Below are 12341 nucleotides of genomic sequence, written 5' to 3' on the forward strand. Positions count from 1 at the left end.
CTAAAGCACCTACTTAGAACAAGCTTAGCAAAGCACAGGGACCGCGGTTCAATCCCCCAGCACCACATGCCAGCCAGCCCCGCCCCCTGGTGGGCTGAGCGGGCCACACACACACACACACACACACACACACAAATAAATTTTTTAAAAAAGTAAGTTGAATATTTGTGGCAGCAAAGGCCCCCTCTCCAATTAGCATGTCTTTCGTAATGGCTGTGGTGTGAGTGACATTTTGAGTAGCCTGATCTGCGCACAATTAAAAAAAAATCCTTTCCACAATAAATATTCCCCAGAACTTAAACATGCTGTGGCTATTCCTGCTATGTCCACCCAGCTTTCAAAGCTCCTGGGGAAAACCAGTGAGAGGACCAAGCAAATAAGACAAGAGACCAAAGCTGGGGCCAGGCGGAGCCCTCTTTCCAGATGAGAGGAAAGAAACCACTCAACCACAGCCGTGTGTTTATGTATACATCTGGCATATTTGTGTCATATGACACCCTTTTGCCTAGCAGCCGTTGCCTGGATTGCCGCGGGCTTGGTGTTCTCTGGACTGGACGGTCCTCAGACCAGCCTCGCTGCAGCTCCACGGGTGGGGTTGATGGACGGCTTCAGCTGCTCCCCAGGATATTCCACAGAACATTTGCCCGCATAGAGCACAGCATGGCCCTGATGGAGGTCCTGGGCGCTCAGCAAAGTGAAGGGCGCAGGTGTGGCTCCAACACTAGTTCTCACGGCTTTTGGGAGCACGCAGCTCATCTTCACTGATCATTCTTCACAAATCTTGATTGCTTTGTCTGTCTCTGAAGCACAGAATGGAAAGGCAAAAAAAGACAGAAGTATCAACTAAATATAGTAGCAAAATGGGTTTATGCCACGACCCACTTCCATGTTCAACACACAGACATTTTTAAAATGGGCTTTGTTCCTGGTATCTGCAGGAGATTGGCTCCAGGAGCCCCAGAGGTCCCCGAGTCTGCAGGTGTTCCTGCACCTCATAAAGGAGCTTCCCGCAGGGTTTGCATATCATCTACGCACTTTCTCCCTGAGACTTTAGGTCTAGTCTAGGTAACCGGTACTGTCAGATCCTACGCGAACAGTTCCTACACTATGTTGCTTTGAGAATAACAGAACACTTATCACCTATGCAGTACACAAGCAATTTTCCCCTGAATATGTTTCACTCATAGTTGGCTCCGTAGAGAAGAGAAGCCTCAAATTTTCACCCCCATTTGTTGTGTAAGAATTGTGTCATAAAGGTTCTACAATCTGAGGTACAGGATCTCAGGATAAATCCTGAGGGCATTTCACTGACCTTCTCAGACCAAAAAGTTACAACTCTTGTTGCATAGGTCCTGCTTTATCTTGGTCTTAACCATCCAGTAGAAAAGTATGAAGACGAAATATAGGAAGTAAAGCCATGCTGTTATGTTGAGCTGTGGGGGACTCACGTCAATAATTTCTGACATTGCCAGTTAAACAGAAGACCCAATGCTATTATGGGCTACTGGACTCTTTTAGAATATTTTGCTGAGTTTACACACCTATAATATTCAAATAACAGAATTTAACAAAAAAAAGGGGTATACCGATGAATGTCCATTTTGTATCTGTGTTTTCAAAGTGTTTAGGATAGATATATAGTTGCATTCTCTTAATGAATAGAATGATTTGTTCTAATGGTGTTTATAAATAGGATCTCAAGTCCGCATCTTGTACAGCAATTAACCACTAAGAAGAATATATGCAGTGTATTATTTGTTGAAACTGTACTCTCGATTTGATTTGAAACTATCTCATTGCTATCTGTTTATCAATAAAATTTTGAAAAAAAAAGAATTGTGTCAGGCCTGGAAATGCGCAGCCTAGACGCTTACCTTCACAGTAGCAGCCTCAGGCAGGGATCAGGGCGAGGTGAAGCGACGGCACAATCCGCGGGCCTAAGGGCCTGGAAGAGAGCAGCGGAGAGAGCGCGGGGCGCTGGGAATACAACTCTGCGTCCACCGGAAACCCACACATTTAAGTCATCGTTGTCAACCCCTGGAAAGTGGGACCGCTGTCCGGCCCGAAGGCGCCCAGCGCAGCCCGGGACAGGCAGGCGGAGAAGGAAGGGCGGCGTCCCCGCTCCTGCAGGGACCCGCGGGTGTCCCGACAGACGAAGGCCGTGACGCTGTCCCGGACTTGAAAAACGAAACAGGCACGGCAAATTGAGACGGCAGAAAAGCGACAGATAAGGCGGCAGGGAAATCGTAGCTTCAAAACTGTACTTTGAAGAAGGCGGCAACGTCCAGCGCCCCGCGGGGTCACCCGCAGCTCCCCCGCCCTCTTCGGGAGCGCCCCACCTTCCCGGCCGGCTTGTCTCGCCGCGCACCCCGCGGGAACGCCGAGTCGGTGGCGTGGCTTGCAAAGTAAAGGGCAGTGGCCTGATCCCAGGAGAAACGAGCAGGCTGAGCGAACCCCGAAAGTGCTCAAAGTGCCCATTAAAAAATAAATGGGCCACCTGTGGCAGGCTCCTCGGCGCTTCCCGCCCTCCGGGGCTGCAGACGCCCCCTTCCGCCGAGCTCCTGCACCCGTTCCCTGCGCACCCGCCTCCTACTGCGACTGCGCCCCGAGTCCGCCCAAGCCCTGCCGTGCCTCTTCCCGGCTATGGGGACGTTTTCTGCGCGCAGGAGCCCGGCTTAGGGTCCTGGTCTGAGCCCCGAGGTCCACGGCCCGGCCTCGAGAACCGGGTGCCGGGGCCAGTGGCTCCTGAGGACTCCCGTCCGCAGCTTGGGGCGCGGGCCCCGGACTGGGCTTCGGCCGAGCAGGCGGGTCCCGCGGGTACGGCGGCCGCAGCTGCTTTCCTACCTCTTGGCGAGGATGCGGGGAGGAGGTGGACCGTGCCCAGGAAGGCAGCTGCTGTGCGCTCGACACGGCTGAGTCCGCCTTTTTTTTTTTTCCTACCACTTCCCCCCATAACCCAAGAAAGCTGTGACTTTTCTGCGGCTCCGGTTCCCGAGGACCCTGTGCCTGTCCTCCCCACGCGCGTCCGCGCCCGCAGCTCATAGTCGGGTCCCCCTCCAGCGGAGGTTCCAAGCCCGGCTGCTTCCTCCTGCAGGGAGGGCTCACGGCCAGGTTCCGCACATTGTCAGATCTCAGAAGTGAAGGTACACTGGCCAGAGATGACAGAAGGCACCCAAAGGAGAGAGCATCTGGGGGTGTAGCTCAGTGGTAGAGCGCATGCTTAGCATGCATGAGGCCCCGGGTTCAATCCCCGGCACCTCCAATATAGGTACCCTGACTGCCCTAGCAGGGCTGAGGATGTTCTAATTTTGGATTGGCTGATTGAGACAAGGTCTTGGTGTGTATGTAGTTCAGGCTGCCCTTAAAACTCTCCACCTAGTGTAGGTTGGCTTTAAGCTCCAGGCGATCATTCCCTCTCCCCTAACGGGGGTTGTAGCTCAGTGGTAGAGCAGTGCTTAGCGTGCACGAGGCCCCGTGTTTGATCTCAGCACCTCCAGTTTCCTTCCTTGGTACAGCAGTTTGTACTGGTGGTTTTCCACAGTCGTGAAGGGCCTGACTCCCTTGGTCCTCTTGTCCTGGCTGGGTGGTACTCACCCAGGAGTGTGCCAGTGGAGAATGCCTATTGAATAACCTGTTTGAAAAAAATCTAATAAATTTAATGTTGAAAGAGAAGTAGTGATTTTTTTTTTAAACTAAAGAATTCTTGGGAGCCAGGCATGGGCTGAAGCAGGAAGATCATTGCAAGTTCAAGGCCAGCTGGACTGTGCAGGGAGACCCTGTCTCAAAACAAACAAACAATTATTGTAAGAAGAAACACCCTGGAGGTGAAATAGCAAGCAAAGATCTTGCTTCTTCCTTCTGCATGCCCAGCACCTGAGTCCAGATCAGCACAGGACAGAAAACCCGCCCAGGCGTGGTGGGCCCAGCCCCATGGAGGGATGCAGACAGGCCTGCCCCATAGTGGGGCCACACATTTCTACCCTCCGTGTCTCAGACACGTGCCCTACACACCATCTCCGGGCCACAAACAAAGCTCACTTGCCCACTAGCAGAGCTCACTTGCCCAGGCAAACATAGTGACAGCTATGGATTGATACAAATATGAAAAAATAGTTTTAAAGTTGTCTCTTAGCTTACTGATTTCTAAGGGTGTTTTCCTGGACATAATTCTGCATAAGGCATACTGTTCATAGGTCCTTATGATCTATACCACCTATTTAAATCTTCTGAAGGTATGCTGTGGTCAATACATTTCAGTCCTTTTTCTGACAAGGATAGGCACCACCTCCGCTCCTACTTAATGTAGGAGTGGAGGTGTCAGTTAAAGTGTTAAACATGAAAAAAGCTGGCACTCCTAAAGCCACTGCGAACTTCCCTACAATTACAGGTGAGGTGACTATACACCCTATGCCCCTAGATTAGGTGAAACATAACCAGGACCAACGATAAAACATTCATGTCAGGGGGCCGGGGAGTTAGCTCAGTAGAATAAGTGCTTGCCTGGCAAGCACAAGGGCCTGAGTTCAATCCCCGGTTCCACAACAAAAGCAAAAACAAAAAAATATTCATGTCAAAAGATGTAAGCTTTTGCATAATCAAACAAACAAGATGGATGTTTCTGGCATATATTTTAAGTACTAGGAGGTGTGTTAGTCACCCAAGAAGGATGCCATGGTCCGAATCATCACATGGAAAATTGTCCTGGGAAAACTGACTGGCAAAATATAAATGACACAGGGGCAAAGAAGTACTGAAACAGAACAAGGGCAGCAAGAGGTGGGTGCACAGTGCTTGGATCTTGAGTATGCCTTATGCTGAATTATGTCCAGGAAAACACCCTTAGAAATCAGTAAGCTAAGAGACAACTTTAAAACTATTTTTTCATATTTGTATCAATCCATAGCTGTCACTATGTTTGCCTGGGCAAGTGAGCTCTGCTAGTGGGCAAGTGAGCTTTGTTTGTGGCCCGGAGATGGTGTGTAGGGCACGTGTCTGAGACACGGAAGGTAGAAATGTGTGGCTCCACTATGGGGCAGGCCTGTCTTGGATCTTGAGCAAAAATAAAGGAAAAGGAAACCACTGCAAATGAACTGAGCATTAGACTATATTAAGAAGGCTTATGAACTTGCTGGTTGTGAAAACACAGAGGTAATATTAAAAAGAGACTCAAATGCTTCCAGGTGAGAGTCCCAGGCTGAGGCTCAGTCCCGTCCCTTCCCCTCCTGGGAGCAGCTGGCCCAGGTCAGGGCCCAGGGCTGTGATGGCTACCGACCTCAGGAAGCCTCCTACTCGCCCTGTCACTCGCTGCACAGGTGGTGTGTGCACCATGGAGGGTGCGTGGCAAGGGCTGGGCTGCTGCACTCCACGCAGCCTGCTTTGCCCGAGTCCCCAGGACTGCACATCTCCAGGAAACCAGACGCCTCCCAGCTCTCCTTTGAGGTTCTAAAGCTTTGTTTCATATTAAACCATGGCTCTGGATGATCAGCTCCATCTTTCAATCCCCTCCTCTCTGCAGGTTCCAGGCCTGTTGTCACACTGCTTGGGTTCCTTGACAACCTGACCCCATCCAAAGGCCACACCGGGTCCCACCAAGAGGTGACTCATTAGAACAAAAATGCTCTGCTCTCAGAGAATTACAAAGGTCTTGGGAGCACCATCAGGAGTAGGGTCAAAAGCCAAATACCCAGTGGAAGCAAAGATTCTCTCAACCCCCATCCCAAGGGTCTCAGAAGCTCCCTGTCAGGATCTAGGGACAGATATTGGTGTTAATTAAATCACCATGCTGGGGTGTCCACACACCAGAGGCTTCTGTGCATTGATTAGTGACAATCCATGAAATACACACACAGTAGAACAGTGTGCTGATATTGAAGGGCAATAAATACAATGACTCCCATCAATGATAGCACTTACATAAAGCACAAACACACACAAAAGCAATGAGGACACACAAATAAGTTATAAGAAGGAGCTAGGATACAAGAAATAAAACAGCTTTGTTTGTTTGTTTTTTGGTGGCACCAGCGATGGAACTCAGGACCTTGTACTGCCAGCAGGCACTTACGCTTCGGAGCGATAGCCCCAGCCAAGAAATAAAAGAGACAAAGGAGACAAGGAAGCAGACCTGCGGTGCAGGGGAGGGTGTGGGATGTTTGTGGGGAGGTACCTTTGGATCTGCCTCTGGACAGCAGGCCACAAACAGGAGGCGGAGGAGAGCATGCTGGCTGCCACAGGAGCTCCAGTGAAGGCATGGGGGGCACCCAGCCCACCCGTGTCCTCCTCCCTGGCTATGCTCTCCTGCCGCTTCAGTTGCTTCACATGAACTGTGTCCCTCTTGGGGTCCTCTGCAGCTGAGCAGTCTGTGGCCACTGGCCACAGCAGCTGAGGCAGTGATCCTTCATGAGGATCCAGCATTCATTCTGAGGGCCCAATGTCCATTCTGAGGGTTCAGCATCCATCCCAAGAGTCCAGCATCCACCCCAAGGGTCCAGCATCCATCCTGAGGGTCCAGCATCCATCCTGAGGGTCCAGCATCTGTCCCAAGGGTCCAGAATCCATCCTGAGGGTCCAGCATCCATCCTGAGGGTCCAGAAGCCACCCTGTAGGTCCAGCATCCATCCTGAGGATCCAGCATCCATCCTGAGAGTCCAGTGTCCTTCCTGAGGGCCCAGCATCCATCCTGAGGATCCAGCATCCATCCTGTGGGCCCGGCATCCATCCTGAGAGTCCAGCATCCATCCTGAGGGTCCAGTGTCCTTCCTGAGGATCCAGCATCCATCCTGAGGGTCCAGCATCCATCCTGAGGGTCCAGTGTCCTTCCTGAGGGCCCAGCATCTTTCCTGAGCCACAGTGCTCCTGCCCAGCATGATTGGTTGGAGAGCATGGGTCTGCACAGTTGCCCGAGTGCTGGCCACACTCAGTGTGGTGTGGCTGTGCTGTCTCACTGTGTAGCCAGCAGTGCAACCCCAGAGAGAAGATAAAAAGTAAAATAAGACAGAAGAATGATACAGCAGGTATTTGGAGAAAGAAGTCCCAGGGGCTAACAAGAGTGCGCCGTGATGCCGAAACCCATTAACAATGAAGGAACTAGAGCAGTAAGTAACACTGACACTTCAAGGTGCACAGCTACCGCTAATGAAACTTGGAGGCTGAACCCTGTTGAGATAGGGCAGAAGAAATAAATATAGGTACAGTGGAGACCAGGAAAGTCATAATTTAAAAGTTGTTCTTCCAAGATGCAGCATCTTCAGGCTGCAGACCTCCCCAGGGCTCTCCAGGCTTCTTTTCTTCCAAACCCTGGGGAGACACTTGAAGTCCACAAATGGGGGGAGTTGATAAGAGGAAGGGCAGAAACCTGACCTGAAGAAATACAAAAGCCATGGGGCTGGGGATTTAGCTCCAAGGTACAATTCTTATCTAGCAAACTGGAAACCCTGGGTTTGGTCCTCAGCACTAAAAGAAAAAAAAAAAAATCTCAACTAAAAAACAATTACAAAAAAAGAAGAAAAAAAAATACAAAAGACAGGGCCTCAAGGGGAACTCTCATCACTTCCAGCTGTCTTCATGGCCACCCTGCAGCTGGGGACAACCATTCCATCTCCACCTGCACACAAAACTGCTACCCTAAGGAACACCGGTTCTTTCCGGGCCAGTCGCACATCCGAATTCCTGCCAGCACAAGCACGCGTGATACTTCACTGCCCTCGCTCACCAGCAGCGCTCAGTCTTGACTCGCTTGCTCATTGGCTTTACCTGGAAGGCTGCTTTCCATCAACGCCACACACACTGGACCCAGGGGCCAAAACATTACTCACTCTCTCAGCAACCCCGGCTGTCCTTGCACCTGGGCAGGACACTGGACACCATGACCAGATAACAGCAACTTGGCTCATGTTCCCTGAAGTCCCCTGAGTTAAAACCAAATATGAAAGTCCAGCCTTTCCACCCCCAGGTGCGTCCTCTCTTGGATTTGCCCACTGGTCTCTACGGTCTCTACAGTGACATGTGTGTATGTGTGTGTGTGTGTGCGTGTGTGCGCGCGTCAGGTTCAGCCCACCCTGGGGCAGGGCTGGTGCGTGTGTGGTGTCAGGGGCTGAACCGCTGTCCCTGCACACTTGCTTAAGCTTGCCTAATCAGGCACTTTAGACTGCTGAGCTATCTCGCTAGCCCCTATATTTCTTGATTACTGGTAAAATCTCTTACCATGGAAAGCACCAGCTTCTCACGCACCACACACGCCTTGAGATGAGGCCTGGGCCCCTTTCTCCTAGGAAGTGAGCCACTGTCTTCCCACCTATGGGTGGACTCTCAACTTTCTCCTGTACACCAAGCCCAGCCTCTCCATAGAGTTACAAAGTCCACTGCACCAACCATATAACTACCCTTCGATCGTGCCACAAAGTCAGCCCCCTCCCCAGCCTTTCTCAAGTGTGCCTTTTGATTTCTGCCTCATGACTCTTTTGCGCCTCTCCCTGACACCCTGGAATTCTTCTCCCAGGATGGAAGCCAGGGAGCCCACACCCTGCACTATAGAGGGTGACTCAAGGGACCAAGAGTCAAGGTTCCCATCTCCACTTTGGGGACCTCATTGGACCCTGTCCCTTTACAGTGTCACAGCAAGGAAATACACAACAAAATAAAAAGGACGCCTTACAACAGCGGTATTTGCAACCAGCATCTACATACTGCCCACTTCCGGTCCCGGGGGCGGGGCGTCTGCTGCACAGACCAATGGGCAGAGCGGACCTGCAGCTGCGAACGACGCACCGGACTGTCTAGCTACTCTTCTGTGCCACATCTCGGTGGTTCGCATGGCTCTTTTTGCAAGATCCTGCCAGCCATTCAGACTTTTAAAAAAATTTTTATTAATTTTATTGAGAAACAAATAGCAATGAGACAGTTTCAAAACAGGTTAGTAGGACAGTTTCAGTAATTAATATATTGCATATTGTTGTCTTCATAGTGGTTATTCACAGTAAAAGATGCAGATGTGATGTCCTGTCCACATTGAGGTCTTAATGAGAAGAAAATGTTAGTCCTTGAGTGAGTCCAGGCCTCACTCCAGGCTCACAGCAGGTTGGACACACAGTCGGACGCGGCAGGTTGGCAAAAGCCAGGATGTGTGGTGCAGGATAGAAGAAGCAAAACAGGTGAAAGGAGACAAAGAAGACCGGAATTTTGAAACTGTACTTCTAAAAAGTACTATAGCCCAGGATCCAAAGTTATTCGAGTCTTTTCCCCTTCTACGGAACTTACTTCAATGTCTAAATAAACACTGAAAGAAATCCCTAAGGGTCTTGGGGTCACACTAAGCCTGCCGGGCTGTAGAGAGGGCCTTCGTGAAAGCCCTCTGCTCTGCGGCAAGCGGGGCTTTCTCCGGCGAACCGAAGCCTCCGGTTCCGGGGATCCCCACGCTGCAAGCATACGAGAGCACTTCGGAAATCCTGCCTGCCAAACCTTGTGTCTCTCCTTGACGTGAATCCTCGGCGACCCCGCCGCGCAGATAACACGGATCAAAGTCAGGTCTCTCAGGAGAAAAACCAGGGGGCTGAGCAACGCGGGCAGAACTCTCCGGACTGCTTCTCAGCACGTTTCTCTTAAGCAATATTTAAGCGTTCCCGGAAGTTGAAAAAGCGTACCCTTATGGAGGTGCCGGGGATCGAACCCGGGGCCTCATGCATGCAAAGCACGCGCTCTACCGCTGAGCTACACCCCCACGCCGCCGGAGCCGCTGCCTCAGCCCGGACCCGTGGCGCTCCGGACGCGCGCCGCCCGCCGTTTCCAGGCAGAGTGGCTGGACATCCCCGCGTCCCGGCGTGTCGCCGGCGGGCCTGCTCTGCCTCCCGGGACGCCTGTCGCCGGGTCCCGGGCTCTGCGCCCCGCGCCTGCTCCGGCGCCAGCGCCAGTCCCCGGGAACCCACGGTCTGCACCCAGCGCGGCCAGGGCGCGGACCTCGCGGCTCGGGACGTCGGGCTGCGGCCGGCGAGCCCTCCGGGGCCGGGCACCGCAGCTCCCCGCGCCCGCCGGCCCGCGCCCCACGACCGCCCAGCACTGCTCAGCCCTGCTCTCGACAAGTAACGGAGCGCAGGGACCTGAGTTAAGATCCCGAATCCCCAGTCGTGTTCAGCTTGCTCTTGACAAACAAATCACAACTCCCTCCCACGCTCAGCGCTGCCGCACGCACATCGCCACCCTCCTCTGTACCGCTCTCTCGCCCCACGGTGACCGTTCCCTGCCACAGCTCCCCTTTCCAGGCTGTGGGCCTCTAAGGACCCCACTGCCTGCAAGAGCGTGGACCAGTCTTGCGTCTGGCAGCACGGTCCTTCTCAGGTTTGTCCTGCGAGCCTGGACCTCTGCTTCTCTTCCTTTTTCCTAACACCACAACCCAATGGGGAAGGCATAGTGCCTACGTGATGGAGGAGCAGCACTTTCTAAAATAGATGCTGTTAGAGCCACTAAATTCTCATGCAAAGAATGAGTTTTTATACACTATGTACAATAACTAAAAATAGTTCATAGACTTGTATGCAGGAATTAAAACTGACAGGCATTCCAAGCATGGCCCTGTGGCTGACACTGACGAAAGGTCTTCAAACTTCTTATACATGGTTGCAGGGTAAATCCTGAGGGGATCTGACTGAGCTTATCAGACACAAAGGGTGCATTTTTTGTTATATAGGTCTTGCTATAGCTTGGTCTCAACCATCCAGCAGAAAATATAAACATGAAGTATAAAGAGTAAAGCAATATTAATATGCTGAGCTGTAAAAGGTTCAAGTCAACAACTTCTGACATTGTTAGTCATACAATTATGATCTACTGGACTATATTGGATTATTTTGCTGAATTCATGCACCTACAATATTTGAATGGCAATGGAATACCCATCTCTAACAAAACTAAACAAAAAAGGGGATATAAATGAAGGGCCATTTTGTAGTGAAAAAACCATATATCTGTATATACAAATTAGTTAGGTTAGATATACAGATACTTTCTCTTAGTTTAATGAGAAGAAAGATTTGTACTAAGTGTTTTGACAGGATATCATGTCTGATATTGTACTATGAATAACTTCTATGAAGACAACAATATGCAATGTATTAATTATTGTAACTATCCTACTAACCTGTTTTAAAACTGTCTCATTGCTATTTCTTTCTCAATAAAATTAATTTAAAAAAAGAATTAAAACTGAAAGTCTTAGAAGCCCCTCCCCCCTTTTTAGTCTAGTTTTTGAGCCAGAGTCTCACTGTGTAGCTGGCCTCAGATTCACTATGGAGCCCAGGTAGGCCTTGAAGCCTTGGCAACAATCCTGCCTCGGCCTCCTGATTTTAGGATTATGGGTGTGTGCCACATGCCCATTGTGGTCTTTTTTGTTTTGTTTTCTTTTTAAGCATTGAAGTTTTTAGGGTAAAGTCTCACAAAATTGTTTGACTGTTGATCCTCCTGCCTCAGTCCCCCAACGGCTGAGACTCTTTGCTCCCGCCACCACACCTTACCTGAGGCAAAGGCTTAGTTACATCAACAGCACAAGCAACAAAACAACAAGAATCAGATTTCATTAAAAAGTTCTTACGTGCCAAAGGATCCCAGACAGAAATGGAAAACTCAGCACAAAGAATGGGAAGTGAGAGAAAATGCTTTCAAAATACGTTTAAAATCTATAAAGATCTTGTATCTGTAATACATAAGAAAATTTTACAATTTGACAGTAAGCAATGGAGACTCTCACCACCACCAGAGTCAGGGACCAATGCAAACCGAAGTCACAGTTGCTGCACAAGACACTGCCCAGCTCGACCACCACGAAGGCGGCTGCGACAAGGAAACCACTGCGGCCTGGGATACAGGGCGGGATCCTGGAGATGAAGGGCCCCTTCATCTCTCCTTGCCTGGGCCACTTGGCCTCTGCTCCGGGCTCTGCCTGACCTCCCTGGGCTAGGACCCCAGTCGCTCTGAGGGGTTCCCTGGGAAGTACTTCCAGGCCTCGCCCCGAGACGGGAAGTCGGTCTTAGTCTGCTCGGTTCCAGCCCCCTTCCGGTCAGTCCTTGCTGCAGGCGTGGTCCCGGCCTCTCCTCCTCGGATCACCAGCTAGCAGGAAGGAGAGAGATGCCTGGGCGCCTGCGAATGCAAACGCGGGCCGGCGCAGGCTGTTTCTCTGTCTCCCCCTCTCTTCTGCCATCTAATCTGCTTTTTCTTTCCTGAACTCACTCAAGTCCACACAAGAAGCCACCAGTCCTGCCTAAGAACTTTGTCTGGTAAGTGGATGCCCCTTGAAGATACACTTCTTAGTGAAATAAACCAGACCCACATCTGTAAATATCGTATTGTCTCCCTAA

General features: G+C 50.9%; 2 non-coding genes across 2 annotated transcripts; one reads left to right on the forward strand and one right to left on the reverse strand.

Moving 5' to 3' along the window:
- Positions 1 to 3190: 3190 nt before the first annotated feature.
- Trnaa-agc lies at positions 3191 to 3262 on the forward strand. The gene has a single exon. It is a non-coding gene; the product is annotated as a tRNA-Ala (tRNA).
- A 6381-nt stretch (positions 3263 to 9643) lies between these two features.
- Trnaa-ugc lies at positions 9644 to 9715 on the reverse strand. Its single transcript has one exon. It is a non-coding gene; the product is annotated as a tRNA-Ala (tRNA).
- Between the last annotated feature and the right edge of the window lie 2626 nt (positions 9716 to 12341).

Source organism: Octodon degus, unplaced genomic scaffold (assembly GCF_000260255.1).
Source record: "Octodon degus isolate 3935 unplaced genomic scaffold, OctDeg1.0 scaffold00023, whole genome shotgun sequence".
Lineage (NCBI taxonomy): Eukaryota > Metazoa > Chordata > Mammalia > Rodentia > Octodontidae > Octodon > Octodon degus.